A 9,089-nucleotide genomic window follows, 5' to 3' on the forward strand; every position below is an offset into this window, starting at 1 on the left:
AATTTAAGGTTGCATTTGAAAATGTTTTGCATCATTTAGAGTTGAGCAGTTACATTCTGTTTCGTCATTCTTTTATGGATTTTCAAACCGAGGCTGTAAGAAATAACATTTTTCATTTTAGTAACAACTAAACGAGGGAGGGAGGCAGAATTCATAATGAGCTGGCTCTTCAAGTGCTGCTGATGCTTATGAGAGGATCCAAGCCTTCTCTCCCTCCTTCTCAGCGCGAATGTTCAGTGCCGTATTGCATTACACGAGCAGTCAAGGACCTTATTTGTTGTTGTAAAAACAGAATAATTCCTCACCAGAAATCCACACCGAAGGAGGCAATTCGAATTGCGGTTCTGCTTGGTATGTGAGCAGTATCTTCACAAATTGCAAAGTGCACTTGACAAAATGAGGCATCATTTGCGGTGCTGCTGCCGCGGCCGGTGTTGGATGTGCTGATGAAGTAGTTTACTTCTCGGTTCCAAGTCATAAATTAATGCCTACTAAATAGATGAGCTGTAAATGAATTGGGATTTATAGCTTTGACATTGTCAGACACTTCAGCCAACAGAATAAGCGTGCGCAAATCTTTGTTGACATGTTATGACTTCATATTCAACTTTGAATCACAGAAATATGCAGCTCCAGTAAAACCTGTCTTAATTACTTGACTTTCATAAATACTAAAAAAAATAATATTTTCTGACCCAACACTTGTCATTCATCCTATAACAGATATCAAGGCTCAACAAACTCCACCATCTTTTTCTGTTTGGTAATATGCCATTTTATCTTCTGCATTCAAATCTCCACAGTTTCCACCTAGGCTGTGTCCTCCTCCTGGTTTTCACTATTGGCCTAATGTTGTTTTTCTGTCATTAAATAGGAGACATTTTCTAAGTACTGAATTAAAATAGATCCTGATGTTTGATCACAGTTGACTGACATGCATTAGGCACGTAGTGCTAACATGCTAACACTAATCCTTTACTCCTCAGCTTCTCAAAGTGAAAATCTAAGTTTTCAAACTTTCAAAAAAGAAAAAAAAAAGGAGCTCTGGTTCTCAAAGTTTGTTCAACTCTAATCACGGGGAGTTATTTCCATGTGTTAATTGCTAACTTGGTCTGTCCTAATCAAATTGTGCGTTGCTACGGTGGCAGACTGATTGAACATTAATATGGTAAATATTCTGCTGCGGATGAGCACTCTTTATGCACACATTATGTAGATATGCATGCAGCACTGGCAGCATAGCCACATACTCAGACCGACGCATACAATACGCTCAGATATCGCTTCATTAATGGTTAGCAGTTCTGATGAGCTCTCATCTGCATGTCATTATCATGACATTACTGCACTTTTGCATTTGGTTACTAAATTAGCATTTGGATTAGAGGCTCGCAATCATTCAGCGACCTTTCCAAAAACTACATTATAATGCATCCCTAATGAACCTGTGCTGCAAAAGAAACCTGTGATTGTTCTGATTGTTTGCATATTTTCTAAAATAATACTTCTACCCTCCAGGCTGCACCAGGCCATTGGGATGATGATTTTTAGCTTCTTTTGAGGTTTGAGACTTGAATTTCTTAGTTTACTTTCTGACTTCCACTTTATTCTGCTTTATTAAAATGCTCACAATGGTTACCACTTCCTGTTGTGTTTGTTTTATTTTATTCATCAAGAATGAAATCGACGGCAGGTGTTACATGTTTTTGTTTGTTTTGTTTTTACCATTTCTGAGGTGTGGGATTCTTCTTTTATACAAATATATAAAAACATCCTAAGGTGCAAAATGTGACATGTCAAAATTAAGGCATGTTGCTGCTGCAACGTCTCTATTTTTCACAAAGGGTTTCAATTCTTTTCTTCTTAAAAAGGAAACGTTTCCCACTTCCTTGTCTATAAAACTGACAATCACTCGTATATTCAGCAGAGACGATTTGGTCAGCTTTTATGCTTTCTTCCACTGGAGGGCACACTTCAATAAGAAACAGCAGTAAGGGGACCCGACCGCTTCACGAGGCTGATTATCCTTTCACAGTCCAGCGTTCAGCTCTTCTAGATTTGTGGATTGCCCCTTCATGGCACGGCTCCCAGAAATATCCTTTCATCGACTTTAATGTTATGATAGTTATGAAAAAGGGGTTCTTTCTCTTTATTATAAAGTTTCAAATGGTTGTTCCTTAGAAATGTCACATTAATCATTTTTGTTTGATTGCTTTTCTCTGCATGATAATTTGCGACTCTCCCCTCTTTCCACCCTAAATTTATGCTATTAGTTGTTTTTTTTTCTGGAATTGCTACATTTCTTTTGAGCTATAACCGAAGCACAAGGTGAATTGTGTTAACAGAGCGGCTCCCTGTTGAAATGATATACTTCTGTGATGCAAAAAACGAGACACTGATAAATAATGGTGAAAGCTTTTCCCGCATACTTTTTGACATTTATCCTGTACTATCTAACTGGATAATAGAGACATATATACGAGGGAAAGACCGATCAATAAAAAAGTAATCCATGTGAAAATGTTTCACATCCTTAAATTAATACTTTATTAAACCGCAATTTAAGCATTTATCTTTCTTTGATTGGAGTCTGTTAGGATCCCACATCTTGACTTGCCATGATTTGCTATTACTTATGAGAACTTTCTCTTTTCCACAGGTTACTTTGGGATACGTTGTTGGTTTTGTGGACTCTGGCTCAGCTATTCTTCTAAAATGTAAATTTTCATCTCATAAAGTATTTCTGTTGTTGACTTGCTTGTATGGTTGGACTCACTGTAAAGAAAAATAAAATTCCTCTTCATTTTCAGCTTTGTAACAGGCAACTGAAAGTTTGACGTCACAACTGATTGATATTTGGATTCATTCATAATGTTTTACACTTCGTAAAGAGGTTTAGTATCATGTCATGTTTTACAATGTTCTTTTAATGAGTTTCAGTGCAGTTTTTGAACAAAGCATGCTTTACAGAACTGTGTCTCAAACGCTAAAGCTTGACGGTAACAAACAACATCTTAGAAGTTTTTGAGATTTTTTAAGAAGAAAAGAATGTCCTTTAGAACCTCTTCTTAGTCCAGAAACATGGAAAATACAGGACACTTGTCATACATCCAGCACAACCAGTATTTGTTGGAAATCCCTGCATCTCCTTCAGAACTGCAGCTGACCTCTTGAAACAAATTTTGGAATTATTTGTTTAAAATCTAATTTAAAAACCATTACTACAGGCATGTGTACAGAGAGATCGTACCACTAACTAAAGATCTGCGATGCGTTTGTGTACACAAGTGCAATACAAGTTGAGCATAGCAAAGAAAAAGAACTTAACTCTCTGACCTTCTGGGGCGTTGATGGGATTGCTGAGACAGCAACGTCTCCAGCTTTAATTTACAAAGTTCAAGATGATTCTATCAAGATTAGGAGATATTTTGACAATTCAATTTCCACCAGCTGTTAATAACAGGAGTTGGTTGAGGTTGCAACCGTGGCTGAGTCAATATGCTGATTATTAAGATGTGTGATTTGAGTAGAACTGGATAGCGCCTTAAATCCAAAAGGAAAATGTTGTGCTGCAGTAAAATTATAGTGAGCATGAATAGAAATTGCAGGATATCTATGTAGCATGTAAACATGATCTCAAGGCACCTAGAGGAAAAACTAATCCAGTTTGTTATATTTAGTCAAATGAATTCATTTGTATAGATCATATAAATAGAATAATTCAGTGGCACACATCCAAAATCAGTTGTGATGTCATGTCGACAAAAACCCCCACATCTAATCAAGCTTTGACTTTGAGGCAATCCCTGTTCCTAGGCAAGCAGCTGTTGCAGAAATCAGATTTTCTAGATCAGTTTCTAGGGCGATGACTTCACATCTCGCAGCTGAAGGTAACACCATGGACTGAAACTCAGCTAACAATTCAATACCCAGGGTGCATGGAGGCTTCTTCTCAGGAATGTGTTCAGGATTACACCATCTGTTCTTAACAAACACTATAATCTCTCCTCTTTTTTTTACTCTTGGTTTTTCCTCCATCTTGTGTCTGCCCATAAAAAGCTTTTAAGAGCAAAATTAATCCTTGCCAACATGTTCCAGTTAAACGCTCCGGCACAAAATATTTAGCTGTATTTAGCTCAACTCCAAATAAAAAAATCAAACCACGCTGTAGTAATCATTGTCCAAAATCATTGTACAGACAGAACCAATTTGAACATCTCTCTCATTTTCAGCTGCTGCCGTCCATCCACAGTATTTCTCATGCATCATCTTCCATTCTCTGTCCTCACATCTTCTGCTGCTTTTCACTTTCCCCTCCACTTTGATCTTTCTCTTCCTGCGCTGTCCTGTTCTACCCGGTTGGAGCTCTTTGCACACTTTAATTGTTCAACTCATGTAGGAGAATTTTACCATCAAAAATGGTCGCATTTAATCACGCCTTACATGTGTGCATTTTGAGTGCAGAATACTAAAAACAAGTAGCAGAATTTGCACACTGGGTTGTGGATTGCTCAGATTTGCATGCACACATGCCACAACCTGGTGCGTGAGTGAAAATGTCAGGGGTCGGGAGTTAAAATTCAACATGGAAAGAAGCTCTGCTAATTGTATTGCTGTGCATGCACTGCTTTCTGAACCAGCTGTAGTTTCTGGCTGTTTGGCGGCTCTTTGATCAGCCGATAGTGAGATTGTGGGGAGGATGGTTATGTGCTGGCTTCCTTGCATGATGTACGGGTTGCTTCACTGCACTATCTGCACACAGTGGGAGGTTGGACCTTTGGTGTGTGTGTGATGACGCACGTTATGGTTCATATGCGAATGTGACAGAAAAAAGAAAAATTAAGGAAGGAACATTAAGGGGAAAAAAAAGTATCTCCAATAAAAGCAAGGCAAGTTTATTTGTATAGCAACATTCATGCACTGGGTAATTCAAAGTGCTTTTTAATAAGGCAAAAGAACATAATTTGAGAAATTTAAATTAGGAACCAGAAATACATTGTAATAGTAAAATTTAAGCATCGCATAAAACAAAAGATACTTAGGCATAATATAAATGAAGTAATAAAGTAATCTAATTTTCACCTACTTTCTTTATTAGATCGTTATTGTATAGCATCAGTCATGCATAATGTAATTTAAAGTGCTTTAAGGCAGAATAAAGGAACAAAATTAAATTCTAATAAATAAATAAATACAGTAGTGACTAATGAAACATCAAACAGGAAGAAACGATATTGTAATAACAATAAAGCCATTCAAACAATTAATTTCCGAAATAATATCTGACACATAAGAAAGAGCTTTATTAAACAGTACTATTGTAAGTCCTATTTTTACATGGAGTTTGTTACAGAGCTGAAGAGAGTGGAAACTAAGTGGTGACACTGTTTGTCTGCGTCTGGTCCCGAGAAAACTGAGTGAGCAGGTTTGTTATAACCTGGGGAGTGTACATGCGTTTAGGCGTCAAGATCATTCGTTGTCTTATAAACCAGTATCGCTATTTTAAAAGCTATCGTATTGCAAGGAGCGATTTGTGTAATGTAAAAACAAAATGATCAAATCTCCCATTAGTCTCTGGAAGCAACATCTCGGTTGAGCTGCATTTGGATCATAAAAGTAGCCCAAGAATGGAGCCTTGAAGAGCCTCAAATGTAATTTTTGTTCATTACGAATTAGAGTATCTACGGAAATAATTCCAGTGTCTTTTACATTATTTCAACCAGCTGTGGTGAAGAAAAAAAAAAAATGAATTAGAAGAATGAAAAGGGAACATTAGTGAAACGGGGGGTTGAATGAATGCTGGCCGCCCCACTGTGTGCTTTCTGATGTTTATCCTGGCCTGTGTGTATTTCTAAACATTGCCTCCAGCCAGCACTGCTTCACAGCCAAGTTATGATCTCTCACCTCCTTGTCAAGAGTGGTTTCCCTCATCTGTCATTGAGCTTTTGTGCAGCTCAATGAAAAATGAAATAAAATAAAAGTTCTGGTTTTATTTTTACAAAAATGAAAAAATAAAAATAAAAACAGCACTTTGTGTAATTTGGCTGAACTCAATCAACAAAAAGCAAAATCAATCCACTTACACTGGCACAATGACTCTGCATTGTCAAGAGTTATTACCAGGAATAATACGAAAGACTGAGGTTATGAGCATTAGCAATTTAGGTTGATAGCAGTTTATCAGCCCCATTCTGCTCCCTCAGCAGGGCGCAGTACATATTTATTGTTAAACATCCCTAAAATTCAGCCATCGATACACATCATTGGTTGATATGTTGTGGAGTCACTAATATCCCATCTTTGGACAGCCTGCTTACTCAAATCAATATCGCTGTTTTTACAGTTGATTGAACAACGAGATCCTGTTTTGTGAACACACTGTGAAATCCTGCTTGTCCTCCTGCAAATACCAGGCACCCTGCCTATCTGGGGATGGCACTAAAAGATAACAAAGACTTGAGTTTATAGACCAGCGTGCGCATGGATTTCCAATACAATCCATCCCTCGCATGTTGCCAAGAGCCGTTTTCTCGCTGTAGAAGCTATGAATCAGTTTTCTCCATCGACACACGGGCTAATATAAGAGTGATGGGAAAATCAGTATGATCCGTACAGGCTCTGATTTCCATTGTACATATAGATGAAGACATCACACTGGTTATGTCAAGGCCGCGAGGTGTAAGATATTGATTGGGATACCCTGATGTTATAAATTAAATGTAGTGGATAAAACGAGCAGGAGTACATAATATTTGAAAAATCTGTTACCTGACACAGCTGTATCAAGAACATTTTTATTGCATTTTCAAGGCCCCGAGTTTTATACGCACGGTCCCCAGCTACGCCCCTCCAGCATTTTCTGCTCACTGGATTTTCTAACCCATGTTTGATCCAGTGTCTAATTAATTCCTTAAGTTCTTGTGTTTATTGCAGGGGAAGAGGAAGAGGGTATTCGATACATGAGGAGAAGGGATCTGTCTTTGAAGTAGAGTTCTTTAAATCTCTGGGGGACAGAGTAGCCTGAGGCTGGACTCAAGCGATAGAGAGAAGCAACAGACGCTTTTCTTCTGCGTGGGTCAAAACTGGAGTTTGCTGTGGTCATGTTTGCTCTCTGAACTGCCACAAAAATCTCCTTTTGCTACCAAATGCCTACGTTACAATTATGAGAAGGTGGCACTATAAATGTATGAATATCACTGGCAAACACTTTAAAAGTTTGCTTCTGCTGAGCAACAGAGTCGACCTCTCCTAAAATAAAAACTCATAATAACACTGAAAAAGCGGTTCTGAAATCCTCTGCGGTATAGCCCTCCCTGTGTCTAACTAACTAATGAACAATCAGCTATCTATCTTCATTCCACCCAGGGCCCACTTCACAATCCCAGCAGACAGAAGCTACTTCCTGGCAGGTCTTGCTGAGGGGAATCCAAATCTCCCGGCTGCAAAGTTAAGTGCTGCTTTCTTTGGAAAGTCATTTCGAGGTGAAAAACAAAATTTACAGATGCTCTTTCTCTTGGCATAAAAAGCAGCACCATGGGTGTTTGTGACCATTATGTTTCTATAGCTCCAAGCTAAACAGACATCACCAAAAACCACTGGCATGTAAACAGACAGGACACTGAATCTCATTAGCAACAAGAAACGTTTGCTTGTCTCATGATCTGTTTGCCTAAGTACTTAGATGCCTTACACCGCCACTTAGACCAAAAAGTATTTTCAGGTCTGTTGTTCAAGGCTTTGTTTTTTTTTTTTTAAGATAAACCCATGGATGAGTTTTTCAAGATTTTGTTGGGACATTAGTCCTTTAATCCTGGAAGGCTGAGTTTGCAATTGCCCTTATGTATCTTTGGAGGTTCAGGTCCGTGTCCATCACTATTCCCAGATTTTGGGACTGGTCAGTTGTTTCTAGATACAATAGCAAAAGCTGTGAACTCAATATCGATCATTCCTCTTTAACTTCAAAAATAATTACTTCATTTTTATTTCTATTCAGCCAAATAAGGTGAATATAAAAGAAGGAGGGGCTTTGCACGTGGTGCCAATCAAACAAGAGTCACTATTGCAAGTACATATTAAACGGCATTGCCCTAGTTTGAATATTCAGTTTAAAAATGAATTTAGCAATTAGTTTAGCATCTTTAACATCAGTCAACAAAAAGAAATCAGTAGATTTGTCAATACAAACATCTATCAAGACAAACAGGTGAACCATCTACGGCCTCAAAAAATATGAGAACAATGTTTTTAGGATAACATTTCCATTAAACTGAAGCACTTTAGTTCCTAGTTGGAAGGTTTTTGTATAACTGAAGTGGATTTCCCCCAGAAAGCTGATTTGAATTATGATCTAGTCTCATGTAATATAGAGAAGTAGAACATTACGTACTGTGACAAGCAAGTGATCCCACTACAGAGGGTACACAGATGGATGACAGTACCATTTCATTTGGACAGAAAACTAAAGGGGCTGGTTCAAATGGTTCTCACTTACTGCTACTGAGACTGATGAGCTCTGATCTTGGGATAACGTCGCTGCCGTTGTAAATGCAGTTGTGGAAATGCTTAGGCATCATCTGTTATGAGTCTGAACATTTATTTTTAATGGTTTTTAACACTCACTACATCTGATGGTCTTGTTTATGTAGTTTTGATGTGACTTTATTACAAAACTCTGCAATCACTTATTCACTGCTCAGGACCACAAAGCAGAGAGGTGGAAACAGGAGCAAGTCAGTGGGCGGGACAACTGGCCAGTCCAAGACAGGGTCAGAACAGGGACAAACAACCATGACAACCAACCACACACGCATGCACACACGCACACACTCATTTCTCAGTGCAATCCAGAGTCTCCAATTAACCTAACATTCATGTTTCTGGACTGTGGGAAGAAACCAGAGTAACCGCAGAAACTATGAGAAAGCACACTAAATGTATTAGAAACTCAATTATGAAAAGCTGTACGTTCAAACTGCTTCTACATGTGGACACATTAATTGTATCTACATGCAGAGTGCGAGTCAAAGCAACAAACATTTCCTACAAAAATCTAGCTGTATATCTTCACTGATCTCAGTCATGTGCAGCAG

Source organism: Poecilia mexicana, unplaced genomic scaffold (genome assembly GCF_051168715.1).
Source record: "Poecilia mexicana isolate PSO_F unplaced genomic scaffold, ASM5116871v1 scaffold_3, whole genome shotgun sequence".
NCBI classification, from domain to species: Eukaryota; Metazoa; Chordata; class Actinopteri; order Cyprinodontiformes; family Poeciliidae; genus Poecilia; species Poecilia mexicana.